General features: G+C 30.4%; 1 protein-coding gene across 2 annotated transcripts in view; it reads left to right on the forward strand.

Moving 5' to 3' along the window:
* LOC117175971 (scavenger receptor class B member 1-like) overlaps window positions 1-17,241 on the forward strand; it is a 110,632-nt gene that overhangs the window by 951 nt on the left and 92,440 nt on the right. The gene's annotated exons all lie outside the window — the stretch shown is intronic.

Here is a 17,241-nt window from a genome sequence, read left to right on the forward strand (position 1 = left end):
GAGCACTTGATTTTCACCGCAATTAATACGTAAAAAACGATAGGTACACCTGAGGTGAATTAGTATTATTCTGTTGGGCTAAAATTTACTTGGTGTTTCCACCTGAGTTCGCTAAAATGGTCTCAATAAGTCTTCAAGAAAAAGCACTTCATATTTTCATAATAATACTAAAGCCAAATTTTTCTTATATCTTTTTTCAAAAATATTTATTGATTTGCACATTGTGTTACGAATCAGGTAATATAAAAGATATATGAAATGTTAAGAGTTATTAGAAGCAAGAAAAAAATCTCAAGTAATAATTTTACTTCAAATCCAATCAAAATTTATGATTTTAAAAAATTAATTAAATATAATTCACATTTAAAAAATAAATAAAAGGAAAATATTATGGTATTTCTATAGGTTTGTGTTTTTTTTTTTAATGAGGGTCATTGACTTTTTGTAATTAGGATATCTTGTGCCCGGCTTACGTTGAGAGTCGAAAGAATTTTTAATTTTCCATCTATTTTAATATTTTTCAAACCTTAAAATATTTATCAGAAATCTTGGATTAAAAGCTCTAGAAAAGAATATCTAAATTTAATTATCGAGGACTTTAACTTATAATTTTTATTTAAAGTCATAATAATATAAATATTAATATTAAATAATGATTTATTTCTAGACCCTTCAAAATTGTAAAGTTTTTAAAATTATAGATAGTTGACTTAATTTGTATAAGAATTTTGAATTAGTCAAAAGTTCAACAGGAGTTAAACTAAAATTAGTTCACATTAGATCATGGTAATTAAATTACATACAGAATTATTTTTAGAAAAATGTGTTCTTGTTTCATAAAATTTATAACTTAATAATGTCAAGTTTTTACTTCCAGATATAGCATATTTTTGATATCACAAAATTTTTATGAAAATTCGAAAATACGTTTCAAATCTAAGCAATTGAAAAATTGTATAACATAAACATATAAAGTTATTCAAATAATTTTCGATGTCATAACATCGTTCACGTTTGCCAAAAATCAAGTCTTTAAAAAAAATAGTTTCAACGATTTCAGCCACAAAACAAATCAGTCATTTTTCAAAACTGGTAAGCGTCATTAAGAAAAAATCCAATCATAAAAATCATAAAAAAAATTTAATTCTTAAAATTATGTACAAATTTATTGTTTGAGAGAACTGATTTTTGGCACATCAACTAACTTAAGCTGTAAGTTCTCATAGTAACTAGAATTTTGGATGTCGGAATCAATTTTCTCTTACAATGTTTCAAAGCAATATACTTGAATATAAATGTCTAGTATTCATACATCTAATAATTTATAAAATTTCTGAAATGTGTAAATTTTACTACTTAAGTGGGAAAACCCAACAAAATAGTTTACTTTACTTTAAAAAACATTAAAATTGGACAATATAACCATTGCTTTTTGAAGACAAAAGATGCCTCCAAAAATTGTTTAGATATATATTTAAGTTCGCATTTTTTTATATAACTCTTAGCATTCTTGAAATATTTTGTAATGATCTGACAGATAGTACACGGAACAAAATTATAGCGACACCAGCTATATTTATCCTTAATCTAGCTACAAATATTATTAGAAACGAACTAACGATGTTGGTAAAATGTTTGAATCAGTGATTTGCAGCAGAATTCATTATGTGTAACAATAATAATGAATTACATAAGCAAATAGTTAAAACAAACATTATATAAAGCTGAATCTAAAATGTTGGAGTTCTGAATTAGAATTGATTTAACAGTTTACCTAACAATTAAATATATTTGTGAGGTCCTATTTAAAATGAAAAGAAGTGGAGTTAATAGCAGAACCAGTTTTGATACTCCTTTAATTTTTTTAAAGTTAGATTAAAAATAATTTCATTTATCCGTATTTCATATTAACTAGAAATTTTGCACTTGACGTTTCGATTATGTATGACATTTGAAACTCATGATGTCATATACCTGATTCAAATATATGAAAATCTTTAAAACAAGGTTACAATTAACTGTTTCAAAAACAAAAGTTACTGTATTCAATTATATTTTACTTTTACTGATTTGATTGTTCAGTATTTTTCATTTTGAACTACATATTTTTCTTTGTACGAGTATGTTCTATTACATAGTTTGAAATAGGTTTTAATGTTTTAAATTTTTGTAATATTTTTAAGTATAATTTAATATTGAAGCCAATTGTCTCCATTAATCCACTAAAAACTGTAAATTGACCTGAAAATGATTACAGTTATGTACTCATTACACAACAATCTTAAACAACGATAACAAAGTCGATTAAACAATCTATATAAGAACGATAGACAAAAATGTAATAAAATTAAAAATAGAGAAAGTGAATTTTCTTCGCAAGAGTTTTATAATCTAGTGATGCGTAGTTTTCATTTTGGGCTTTCTAGATAATTTTCTTCCTAATCACTACTCTCTAAATTTTAACCAGCGAGAAATCGGTCACTGAATCAAAAATCAGTAACATAAGAATATTCACTAATTCACAAAACAATATCACTGATTCAAATTTAGAGATTACCGATACTAAATAGTAATGATTTTTCGCTTCCTTCTAATATTTCTTGAAGATAAGAACTTAATACTAATTATTCGTCGATAAAGCTGGCAACTTCATTATATAGAGTAAAAAATAATGCAATCTAGCATAGATATTCATTATTCTAGATGCAACAGAATATCTAATAAAGTATACCTAATGAAACGATTATCATATCCTGATGACACATCGAGTTCATTCAAAAATTGTGGCATTGGATTATGCCATCTATACTGATGTTAATAGTTCACACTTATCACGGTTGTCTGAAAATTGAATCATAAATTCAAGAAAAAAACTAAAGTTCTTTTAAAAGAAAAAATATTAATAACTTACATAGATAATGATTTACTATCAATTATGTAGGATGATATTTCCCCCTGAAATAAATGTAAATTTGGAAATACATGCATATGATATACACATATAATGGAATGTTCAAAAACTTGTTCTCTTGGCCGTGCCTAGGTTAACCGAAGTACGGTAAGTGTAGGCTAAATATTTTCGGTATGCCTAGATACTTCCTTTCCTTTTTCTTGAATTTTTGTTTAGTCTTTCAAATATTTTCTAGTTTTTACTTCGTAGTGGCCGTGTCGCAGATTCTCATATATCTGAGTCTTAAAGAAATTAAATTCTCTTTTGCGAAAAAGGAAGCTTTTTTGTCAAACTATTAACTTAAAATAATACTGTGAAGAGCGCAATTATCACAGTATACTTTGACTCCAATTAGCTTTTTCTAATGATAACAGTATCTATAAACTACACTGCGTATAATAAAACGGAAAGCCATAACAATTTTTTTATAATACATATAATATAATATTATCTAATATTATTTTTCGTTTAGACTTTAACTTATAATCGTTATCTTAAGAATAAACTTTTTCAATATTTAAAATATTTCCGAAACACGTTTTGAATGAACAAGAAGTAAAGAAATAAGATAAGACTTTGTAAAAAAAAACAATTAAATTAAAACTACACTGTTAAACTACACTGTTAAAAATGTTTGGAGTTCTACCACACATCTACCAGAATTCTACAATACAAGCCCAAGGTAAAACTGCAAACATGGTATTGGAATTACGAAATTGCAATACATGTATTTTAAGTATTGTAAATCGTGAAGTCATCGACCAGCATTCCAATACATGTGTTAAAGCGTTTGTAAGACGAAAATTTTGCACAAGGAAATTACCAACAGCCAAAATTGCTTAAAATGGTGAGTCAACGATCCGGGTGCACCGGGTCGAGCACCAGGTAGTTCAATACGTATTCTACGAGAACTTAGAAAAATTAAATTTCGTGAATAATCAAAACAGTTCCAAATGGTTAGTCGACGACCCGGGTGCACCAGGTCGTGCCCCAGGTCGACTCTAATTTTTAGTAATTTTAACTGTTGGAATAATCTAAATTTTGAAACAGTTCTCGTAGAATACTTGCTAAACTACCTGAGGAGCGACCTGGTGCACCCGAGTCTTCGACTGACCATTTAGAATTGTTTTCATTATTGACGAAATTAAAATTCTTTAAAAAGTTCTCGTAGAATACGTATAATACTACCTGGTGCTCGGTCTGGTGCACCCGTATCGTCGACTTACAATTTTTAGTAATTTTAGCTGTTGAAACAATCTAAATTTTTAAAAAGTTCTCGTAGAATACGTACTAAGATACCTGGGGCGCAACCTGGTGCTCCTGGGTCGTCGAATCACCATTTGTAATTGTTTTCATTATTGACGAATTTTAAATGTTTTTAAAGTTCTCGTAGAAATTGTTTTAAGCTACCTTGTGTTCGACCTGGAGCACCCGGATCGTCAACACATAATTTTTAGTAATTTTGGCTGTTGAAACAATCTAAATTTTGAAAGTTCTCATAGAATACGTGCTAAGATACCTGGGGAGCGACCTGGTGCATTCGAGTCGTCAACTGACCATTTGGAATTGTTTTCATTATTCACAAAATTAATTTTTTTTTTTAATTTCTCGTAGAATACGTACCTGGTGCTCGATCTGGTGCAAACTTTTTTCACGCGGGCAGAAATTTGTTTGCCAGGAATAAGTGTTCTCAGAAATGATTTACATTTGTTGTTCTAGTTTTTCTCTTCAACAGGCGTCGAGATATCCAGCTACTAGACTTGTATTATAAAATTCCAAGTCATGTAAGGTAGCATACCAATGCCAGAATTTGGAAACTACAACATTGTGTATTGCAGCGTTACCTTACGTTTCGGAAATAAACTTCCAATACATGTAGTGGAAGTTTCCAACATAAATTCTTAACAGTTTATGCTTATGCTTCTTCTTTTTTTTATAATATAGCTAGTTTACCATGCGAATTTAAGGGGTTTACACTTAAATTATACTATATTTTTTCAATCTTAATTATGTTTAAGTAATACAAATAGAACATTTTTCTATTTCGAAGGTTTACAAATTTTATTTTTATCAAGTTTTCATTAAACCTTCAATTGTTTTTAATTTTAAAACTTTTTAAAGTATATGAAGTTTTAATCAGTATCTATAATTTTTAATATTTGAAATTGCATTAATTTTTTACATAGATATGTCTGTAAAATGGTACAATCTTAAGTATTCTCGAATTGCAATATTCTTACATGATAGAAATATTTCGGGTTCAGATTCAGCCGTACAAAATATACGTAAAACGCGTAATTTAGTTCCGGTAAAGTTAATAATTTAAGTGTGCTGATTCGTTAGCTATGCTATCACGAAATAATAATTATTAAAATCCTTTATTTTAACAATTTTGATCTAATTTAAAGTTTACAACAAATAATCTAATTGAAAGTAATTGAAAGTGAGAGGGAAAACGATTATCTATGCAAATGTGTCTTTAATTTAATATACCTTAATTAAAGTTCCTCAAGGGAGAGTTGTGTCACCACTTACTCCGCTTATGATTGGTGCCGCGAAAGCGGAATCGGATATTTTGAAATTGGCGCGACTTTCCAGTCTAATTTAATGTTCAGGCACTGATAGAACAGTTAATAAATATAATACAAATAATAATGCAGGTGTAATAATAAAGAATGTTTGAAAAGTGAAAAATCGTATTCATACACACTTTAAAAAAAATATTATTATTTAAGACTGTTTAATAAAGGCTGTAACATCTAATAGATAGTAAGTAGAATAAAAATAATAATTATTTAGATTTGTTCATTAAAAAAGATTAAAATGTAAAAAGTAATTTTTTTTATTACATGAATTTTTACAATATTAATTAATTAATTGGCTAAATCAAATTTTATACTACAAATGTTTAATTTTTACGAAAAAAAAAATTAAAATGAGACAAAACATGGGGAAAAATTTCTAATTGTATTGTTTGTGAAGTAAAGTAAAGAAATTGAATTCTGAGGTCATGGCTTTTTCTTCAACACGTTTTGATTAAATTATTTCGAATAAAAATAAATGTAATTCAATCACAGAGAAGACCAAAATAAAGATCACATAAAAGTAATATTTTTCAAAACAGAGATGAGAAATAAGAAATAAAAAAAGTATTTTTATGAGGTTAAAAACCCGTTTTTACAATAGATGTGTGCAATGTTTTTTAGTACTAAAAACTTTTCTTCAAATAAGTCGATTTCAGAACAATAGGTAAAAAGTAAGAGAGGATTTATGATACAACTAAAATGTAAATTACATGAATAGAGTAAAAAAGTTTTTACAGCTGATTTGTTATGAATTATATTTCAATTAAAATTTTTTTAATTATACAATAAATATCACAGAGAATTCATGCTGCAGGCGATCGTTTATATGAAATTTCATTTCAAATTTATTCATTATACTATAAAAGTAATAATGGAAGAAAAATTGCAGTTAAAAAAAGAAGATAGTTTTTTTCAAGTTTACAACTCTAAGAACCTAAATTCTTATTGATAAGTTATACGCATAGCCATGCTTTTGCTAGCATATTTGTTTTCATTGTCTTTTTTCTTTGATATAGTTTGATTACAAATTCTTAGACGAAAGTGTCAAACGTAGCTTCGTTGACGCAGAAGAGCAAGTTTTCTTTATATTCTTCATTAAAAATGCTTATTTGAAAAACAATCACTACACGAAATTATATAATGACTTACAACCTCTTCTTAAGAATACTTCAAATGTTTCGCTCTTCGTTACGTATTTCCGATTCCGGTTTCGCGGCGGCTAGTGGAGGGGGTAACGTAACACAAATCTCCCTAGAGAAACTCTAACCTTAATGAATTCCGATAAAATTCATAAATTATTTAAGTCTCCCCCCGACATGAACAATTTTCCATTTGATTGATCAACTCAATACAATACAGCTTCGAGTTAATTCGATTAAGCTCATCACTCAAAATAGAAGAAATAGCATTTTTCTCCTGTTTTCGCCTAATGATTGTTGGGTATAAATAAAATCAAACTTTCGAACTTGAAACTGATATCGAAATTTAGGAATGTTTAAATTTTAAAAAGTACATTAAATGTCCCTTTGAAATCGAACAAACTTTAAAAAGTCAAATGCTAAATCTTTTAAAGTAATTGACGATATTTATATGGATACAAGTTCTAAGGTTTTCAGACGCCTTTTTATAACTAAAAAGCTCATTTCTTTACTCGATTCTGTATGAAAAATAATTTAATATTTTTAATATCTGCAATGTTTATCCTGTGATATAACATTTTTTCAAAATTAATTTATCAGTTTAAAACAAACATGAATAATGATAAAAAGCAAGTTTCTTATGCAGGAAAGTTATGTTGAACTCTCCAGGTGAGCATTGAACTCTCAATCAGTTTTTCTGATTCGTTTTGTGTCTCTTCAGTATCCTTAATCTTCATATTCACATCTATAATCTACAATTTTCTTCAAATACTTTTATTAAAGGAAGTCGCTATATTTCAATGATTGATAATAAAATTTCCTTTTATAATACCACTTTTTCTATCTAAGGACTTGGAATAATTGTCCTGCAGTATGTACTATAATTTTTCGTCATAGCAGACATTTCGAATGAAAGTAAATCAATCTTCTTAAAGTATGAATAGGCATTTCCTTTATTTTCATGAAGCAATCTCATTCATCCTTAGCCCATGAGAGCTTTGCGAAACTCTTGTCAGAAAAAAATACTTGTTCGGCATTCATGCGAAACATACGTATTTTATCAAGAAGTTATGTATTACTTTTTTAATTATGCTAATTTAATTAACTTTGGAACATTATATTCTCTGATTTAATAGATCTGGAAAGTTGACATACAATGTATCACGCTGTCCTTATTTTTTAAACCAGATTCGCTTATAAACATATACTTTGTCAATTAGAAGAATTAATGCTATCTATAATTCTGTGTTATAATATGAATAAAGTAGATGTTTTTGAATTGCTGCGAATGCAGCAACCAATAATTGCTATCGCTAGTATAATGCAGCAAAAACCTCAATAATTGCCTATTTTATAGATTCTAATTTTATTTATGTCGCATAATTTTACATGAATTCCGCATATTGAAAATATTTGCTTCTGGAGAATTACGAGGATGATTGAAATAAATCATTTAGAATTGACACATTTCAAATGAAAGAAGAGAAACACTTCATCGAAATTATTTCACACCTTCCTCAGTTCTACGCACAATATTTCTAGACTGACACGAGTCGATAATTTGTTTCATGTAGACAACTTTTTTTCATAGATAGATTTTATTTTACCCACAAATAATAAGAAATAGAGTTATGCAAAAATAGCTTACTAAGTTTGCTACAGAATTTATGGTGTAGTTGGGGGGGGGGGGGGATTGACTGATTACATGATAATATTTCCACTTCGAAACTCCATAAAAATCTGAGAAATGACAATAAACTATTTCATTAAATTTTCAATTCTCGTGGCTTGAAATCAAAATATAAAATAACCTTGATTGAAGCAGTACTTATTTTCACTTTACTTTTATTTACTTTACTTTTATTTACTTTACTTTTATTTTGATATGAAGAATTGAAAAGACAGTTTCGTATTGATAGCTGCTTACCGCAAGTGGATTAAGCAATGACAGCTTGGGAAAAATGTTAGATTCTAATTTATAATTTATCTCGAGCATTATTTATAATTTTGAGCGATGTAGAATCATTAATTTAGAAAATGAAATTTAAGTTAAATGGTCGTTGATACTGTACGTCAAACGGCGAGTATTTTGGTGTGAGATGTGTATATAATAACGGAGAAATCATCAATAAATTGTGATAATAACTAATAACGTATCGAGTTGCCATTTCTATCGGGAGGAATCACCTTATTCGCATCCGTCCACAAAGGCCGAGCGATTAATAATAGTTAATCGTTTAAGTGTCATAAACTCGGTTCATTTAATACAACAGAATTAAAAAAATACCACCGATTTATTTTCTTAATGTGGAATTCATCGAAAGAGATACAAGTTCATTGGCATGTACGGATATTTATAGTATTGAAAAAAAACAAACAATTTATCCCTATGACTTTTTTCGGTAAAAAGAAAATTCTTAGAGTTATAGCGTTTTCAAATTTTTTTTTAATTAACCGAAAATCAAAATTTGAAGCCGAAAAACGCATGATATGAAAAAAAGTCAAAAGGAGAAAAACATTTATTTTTGAAATCCCTACAAGATTATCATAACCAATTTTTGGATTTTCTTCAAAAATCGAAAATTAAAATTTTGATTGCACAAAAAATTATGGAAAATAAAAAATTCCATTTTGTGGACAAACTACATAGGATACGAAAAATATGAATTAACAAAAATTCGTTATCCCAAAAAAGATCTACAATTTCGTTGAGCGCGAAGCGCGAGGTGTAATTATGTTCGAGCGCGAAGCGCGAGATTCAATCGTCGAGCACCCTAGGCGCGCTCAAACTTGCGAGCAAAACGAGCCGCGCGTGCATAAGTGTCGAAGAATAAATTCCGTGTACTTTAATGTTTATATAATTTTTTTTTAAACTTTGGTGTAACTGGTGTAACGAAATTAGAAATTGAAAAGTGTAAAGTTTGCAGTTTCTTGGAAATGTATAACCTACATTTAAAAAAATTTTAATTCGATTAAAATCAAATTTATAATCCTATTAAACGTCTAATAATCAAGTTAATGTATGGAATTCTTGAAATTAAAACCAAGAATCCAACGACCAAATGTGGACTACCACCATAAAAAGCTCTTGTCCTAATTAAAAAAAGATCGCCTTTAAAAAAAATTCAGTTTATTAAAAAATCTTTGCACAAAAATAAAACGAGAAAAGAAAAATGTTAAGACAAACAACCAAATCCCCTTCCTTCTCTTTTTTATTTCTTTCGCCTTTTTCATTTTTATTACCATCAAATCACAATAAAAGAACATTTGACCAACGTTTCGGTACTCATACAGCACCCGTATGAAGTTAAGAAAAATTAGAATAGGTAGGAAAAGTAACGAAACAACGATGCTCTCTCTCTCTCTCTCTCTTTGATACCTGAGATAATAAGATAGTAATAAGAAAAGATTTTTTAGGAGAATAATGTGAATGAGAGAAACTGTTATTGAAGTAAATGGACCAGGATCAAATGTTAATTCATTTCAGATGAATTAAAAGGTCTTTTATCATTCCATTTTTTGTTTTAAAAAAAGATTGCCAGAGCCCTGTACATAAGTTACATGTTCAGAACAGTTTATATATCAATTTAACTGATTAGAAAAGTATTCGTAAATAAGGTGAATTAAATAAATAAAATAAATTAGGTAAATTAGGTATATAAATGTGTTGGGAATGATAATTTAAAGTGAATTCTTCGAAATACGATATCTAACAAGATATACAAATCCAATCCGGGTGTACATGGAGAAATAAATTCTGTTCTTTTCTAATGAATCTGAATCTTCTTCATTCATTAAAATCATGCTCAATTGTTAATTTTCTCCTCTCTATAATAAATCCCTATGCATATATATTCTCAATATTCATCTTTTGACTTTGAGAATCGAGCAGCCTGAAAAATGAGTTCTGAGATTTACCGAGATTGGACAAACAGAAGTATGCTAACAGTCTCAAGAGTATAAACGATTTAAGTATATATTTGCACAAAAATCGAATGGAAATCTTATTTCCCCAGTATAAAAACGTGTTCTCTGTACTTAATTAGCTTCATTTACTGCACATTGTATAAAATGCGAATCTTATCTCAACAAGACTGATTATCTTCCTAAATTGATATTTTAATTTTATTTGTTGATTCATTCATGGCGTTCTCTTGATTTCGGTTCTTGGACAAGTCTACAAGGAGATTAAATATTTTAAGTAAATAATTTTTGAAATGATTTGAAAGATTCTTCTTGAACTTTTCTTCAATAAATTTGATTTTATATTTAAAAATACATACACGGAGAGCAATCCAGTTTGAAAACCTGGGGGAAATTGTTAGAAATAGGTGACTCAGTCTAAGAAAAGTAAAGGAATTCATTTTCACGTTGGGCCATCTAAGAAAGGTTAATATACAAATATTAAGAATACGAATTAAATGGTTCAGACTGAACGTTTGTCGCTAGAGTAACCAAAGGATCGACCGTAGGGGACTGAGTTAGTGATGGGCGATCCTCACCCGAGTCCGAGAAGAATCGAGTGCAAAAGTATTCGATCCTTCGAACTTAGATTCGATTCTTCTCAAGTCGATGCATCGGTGTATCGATACTTTTCTCGATGAGATCGAACGTCAATCCGCTATATATTTTGTATATGTGAGACTGCGAGACCTTGTTTTTTAATTAAAGCAGAGGCGGCATGCACGTCCCTATTGCAAATACCTATATAGGTCACTAAAATAATTCTATATAAGGATCCTATAAGTAACCTATGTAAGATCCTATATAGGGTCACCTGTATAGGTCAGTATAGGAGCCACCTATAGAAAATGAAACAGCTTCCTGCATAGGGCACTATATAGAATCCTATAAGTGACCTATATAGGAAAGATGATGAACCGGAAGTGTTGCGCAGAAGAAGAGAGTCCATACCCTTACCATAGAATCATTTAGGATTCTATAAAGGATCCTATGCAGGAAGCTGTTTCATTTCCTATAGATGGCACCTATATTGACCTACATAGATAACCCTATATAGGATCCTATATAGGCCACTTATAGGATCCTATATAGGTCACGTATAGGATCCTTATATAGAATCCTATTAGTGACCTCCACAGGCACCTATATAGGTATTTGCAGTAGTGTTGTAAAGAATGGTAAGTTGCAAATATCATAGGTCAATAGTTAAAAAAAAACTATTTGAACAAGAAAAGTATTCAGTGATTTAAAACGTTATTTTTTTCTAAATTTATGTTTTGATATTCGCACAGACCATAATCTTAAATTATAACCACTTTTATGCGTATGTCTAAACAATATTCAATTAATTTTTTGAAAAAGAGTTTGTAGTAACTTTAAAATTGCACAATTTAAATTACTAATCCATAGATTTAATATTTATTAAATTGTATGAAAAATACTTATTTTACTTTCAGTAACCTTGTGCTGAAAATCGTCGTTACAGCTCCGAGTTTAGCCAGTTTCAGCTACTGAGCATGCGCCGATCCAACAGTATCGATACTTTTTCGACCGATTTTTGAACTCTGATCGGATCGACAGTATTTAAAGTATCGAGTATCAAGGATCGAAACTTTTTCTCAGGATCGCCCATCACTAGACTAAGTGTAAGAACGCGTGTAGAGTCGGAGGGACATTAGAGGAACGAAAGGAAGATCGAGTTATAAGAAAAGTAAGAAAAAAAACAGAGATTCTGATATACGTTTCAAAATGTAAGGCAGTTAGTAAGAACATTGAATGGACAGGCAGCGAGGGGGGTCTCGGAAGCTGCAGGTTTTCAATCTGAACCACAACCTCACACACAAGCACACACTCGCAAACATCCTACTTAATAGAATTTGCTAAACCTATAGCCTAATTTAAAAAATTTAAAAACAAATTATCTTTGTATCAGCTAGTTCTATATGATTCCAGAAAAAATTATGAAATGATAAAAAATGTACTGTAGAAATGGCTTTTCATTAAAAAGCTATTTTATTGTTTTTCTCGAAAACTATCAATTAAATCAACATACACTATTAACAAAATTTGTCCATATCATACTTCTTTGAATGAATATGGGTAAATATTTTTAATCGCTTGGAATCTGTTGACAAAATCTCAGTCAAGATTTTACGCTAGTAAGCCAGGGCTAACAGAGGATTATATTTTTGTTCTATTTTTTCGGTTTACACATTTTATATGAATAGGTGAATTTACAAATGCTCGATGAAAATATGTCAATTTATTAAATTTAAATTTCAATAACTAAATGTTTAATTTAAACATTCACTTAATTTATGATTTCTGTTCAAATTCTAAAGCTCAAAAATGTAATGGATTTATTTCTTTCAGATGTATTATATGTGAAAAAATATTTAAATTGAAATTTGATTTTCCAGCTTAAAAAAAAGAATCGCATAATTATAGTTCTACTGATCTTCTTTAGTAAAAATTTTAAAGTAAAAACAAAAGCAGCTACTACAAATAATGTATTGAAACATTATAGTTAAAAAAAACTGTTTAAGACAAAAAATACCTAAACCTCATTAATATTCTAACTTTAAAGTTTAATTTGAACATTAAATCGAAGGTTAGCTGAAATTAGAAGAAATTAGTCGTAAAAATAACAATGTTTAAATGATAAGAATTTTATAAAATTTTGCTAAAAGCTAGTTTTTATTTATAACTTTTCATCAAATATAAAAATGCATATTATGTGATATAATAAATAGTATAATAGTATAATAAATTGCACACATAGGTAAGTGAAGTAAACGGTGTTTATTTAAATATTTCTTAATATTATTCCTGGAACAATATTTAAAGGGCTGCAGTATACAGAATTAGAAAACATACAAAAACTAGATTTTTTAGGAGAGCGAAATATATATACACTATTAAGCAATTTCCCGTTCGGGGTAGGCGTGACTCACTCAGTGGGGAACGGATTAATGTGTGGAAGGGATAGAGAATTTTCAGCATACTTCTGTAATTTCTTTTGTGTCCATGCATTTTTTCATGCAGGCTCTCGTGTTTCTGTGACTTCTTATGTCTCTTTTAACTAGGGTCTCATTCACACATTCTAACCATTCTTTCCGCGGTCTACCTCTGGGCACGCTGCCATTTACTTTACTTTGATACACTTGTTTCGTGAGTCGTTCATTTGTCATTCTCTTAACATCCCCGAACAATCTTAACCGATTTCTTTCCCATGTATCTACTAGCGTCTCTTCTGCGCCAAACTCTTTTAGAATTATCTCGTTACTTACTTTGTCCATCAGAGTTGTCCCGCATATTATGCGCATGAATCTCATGCCAATTGCGTTAATTTTACTCTTATCTTTTTCTTGATAAGTCCATGTCTCGCTACCGTACAGTACAGTCGGTACAAATATAGAATTATGTTTTGCCATTTTTGCTTCATTTGATATATTTTTACTTCTGATGAAGGGACCTGCTTTACCAATAACCTTCTTACCTTCGTTTATGTGTCTATCTAATTCCTCATCTATCTTCCCGTTCCTCGTAAATAAGCTACCAAGGTATACAAACTTATCAACTTGCTCAATTCTCTCATCATTTAATAAAATATTGCATAGTGTTTTCTCACTCTTTCCTTCGAACACCATAGTTTTTGTTTTATTTGCGTTAATTTTGAGGCCCATGCTCTTCATGCTTGCATCTAGTTTATTCAACATTCTTTGTAACTCTTCGATTGACTCTGCCATAACAACCTTATCATCTGCGAACGCTAACCCACGTACCCTTACTGTTTCGAGATCAACACCCTCTTCATCGAAAAGAGCCATTCTTCAACCCTTGTACATAAATAATATAAATAACTATGAAGAGATAACGCATCCTTGTCTAACTCCTTGAATAATATCGAAACAGTCACTCAATTTCCCATTCACCCTTACACTCGCTTTGCTATCCGTATATATTGTTTTTATAGCTTGTAGGAGCCATCCATTGACTCCATACACTTTCAAGACTTCCCAAAGTTTACTTCTATCTCACCTTGTCAAAAGCTTTTTCCAGGTCAACAAATGCACAGAAAACTTTTTTTTCCTGCTCTCAAACTTTTTTCTGTTATTTGCCTTAAGCTAAATATTTGATCCGTACATGACATAAAATGTAGTGCTTCTGCGCTTGCGTGATATTGGTGGTAGCTTTCTGGTAAAGAGTCCCAGAAGGTTCGCGGATTCAACGTGTCTCTATGTGGCTCGAATATTCGACATCGCACGACGCATCTTGTTTCGACTCTGATCTTAACTATACACAGTAATATATTTTAACGAGGATTTACTAAATAAGGTGCCTTTTACAAAAAGTACCTTATTGAAATGAATCAAAGTAAGATCTATATTACATTTAATTTTATTGGTCTGTAAAACAGCTTATTATAGATATAGGAATGATGTGATCTAGTAATCACAGCTTCAAACTTTAGAAAGGGTACCTGTACTCGAGCAACAGTCACTAGTACCATAATAATCTGTAATGTAATACAGCACTCTTCATACAATTTATTTTTCCATTTTTCTCCGTGTACTCTTTTATGAAAATGTTTCATCAATTCAAGATGTACAAGAAAAAATATAAAAGATATAGGAACGTAAAATTTTAATATTATATAAGAAAATGTGAATTTAATCCAATCATAAATAATTTATATGTTATGTTGTAAAATTTAAGAAATTAATGTGATCACTCCGAGAAATTTCCTCTTGCGTCGAAAGAATTCTTTTTGAAACTAATGGAAGTTCCTTTTAAATTTAAGGTTGAGAGGATTTCCATTTGTTACAAAAAGAATCCTTTTCCAGAAAATATTATCTTTTTGCAACAAATCTCACGGAATCTGGCAGCCGGATAATTCCGCTTGTGTTAAAACGAATTTCAGGTGGTTTGAAACGAAAACAGACAAGAGGACAATGCTTTGGTTTCAAGACAAATTTTCTCTGAGTGACTATAAAAAAATAACCCAAATTAGTATAATCCGATGTGACTCAAGGAATGGTTGCATTCCCCTTAAAGCATGTATTTAAACCATCGCCAAGATTGAGCGCGCTTAGGATGCGCGTTTATTGGATCTAACGCTTTGCGGAGGATAATATATTTATCTCACGCTACGCGCTCGATCTTTGCACTTCACCTACATTTGCACACAGAACTTTTCAAATTAAAGGTCAAAGCATAGACGACTGTAATTTGGGGATTGTGAGCTCTCTTTTTTTAAATAAGCTCCTTCGACTTCACAGTAAAAAAAGTGTTCAAAAGATACCGAAATCAATATCATTTTGATATGCAACAAAAATGATACCGAAAACAAGAGCATTTTGATCAGCCGGAATGAATGATCGAATTTTGAGTTCATAATTATCTAATTCGGGATCCTGTATGAAGTCAAACCAAGATGGCTGACGTTCTTAGAGTACTTTAACTCATGTGCAAGCTTTTTATGGTTTCTGATCGTGCAGTGTACTTGAAAAGTTAAAGAAATAACAAAATCTGATATTAGAACATATCACCTGTTAAGTGCAATTGTCACTTGCGTGTGGTTAGATACAATTTTTAGGTTATGTCATTATAACACAGGCGCCAAGAATTTGCGGCAATTTTGTTAAGTCTGACAAATTAACCGTAAAATAAGATCAAATTGATACTAATGAACAGATCATTATGATCTCGAGGGTCAAATGATCGTTGGAGCAAAATGATCTGCAACAAAATTGATCCTATTTTCTACTATGTTTAACGAACAGATTCTCATCACATATCTCGTGCTTCACACTCGATTCCGTCAAAAAAGCGAACTTTTCTACATTATGCTCAGCTCTATTATATCAAATGTTCGATAATCCCGAGAGCTAGATGTAGTTGCTCTTTATTTTTAGCATAGATCTTAAGATCGTCCATGTAAAATACATGAGTGACCTTGCAATTTTGATATGCAGGTTTGCTGCAAAAGTACTCTTTGGAATATCGAAGTACTACGAATAGTGGCAATAATGTGAGGCAAAAGAGCAGTGGGCTTATGGTGTTGCCCTGCAAGACACCTCTCTGAAAGGTGACCTTGTTAGTTCTCACACGATTTTTTCCAGATGAGATATTAAATCTGGTTTTCCAAAGCGGCATCAATCTCTCTATGCAACTCACGATTAGCGGATATGAACCTTTAAGCATTCCAAAGCACAGGTGATAAGTCTATGGGAGGTAGAATCGAAAGCTTTCCGGTAATCAATCCAGGCCATCAATAGGTCACGCTGGTAGTACGCTGCATCTTTACAGATATATCTATCGATGAGCAGGTTCTCTTGAATCCTGCTACGCCTTTCTTTAAGCTGCGTTGTTTTCAGCATTGATTGCCACACAGGTTCAATTGCCCGAACAATCCTATCATTTAGGATAGCTGTGAATATCTTATGCAGTGTGTTCGGGCAAGTGATTGGCCTGTAATTCTTCGGGTCAGTTAAGTTGCTATAAGATATTCACAGCTATCCTAAATTATAGGATTGTTCGGGCAATTGAACCTGTGTGGCAAGAAATGTATGAACAACGAGGCTCAAAGAAAGGCGTAGCC

This window comes from Belonocnema kinseyi, chromosome 7 (genome assembly GCF_010883055.1).
Source record: "Belonocnema kinseyi isolate 2016_QV_RU_SX_M_011 chromosome 7, B_treatae_v1, whole genome shotgun sequence".
Taxonomy (NCBI): Eukaryota; Metazoa; Arthropoda; class Insecta; order Hymenoptera; family Cynipidae; genus Belonocnema; species Belonocnema kinseyi.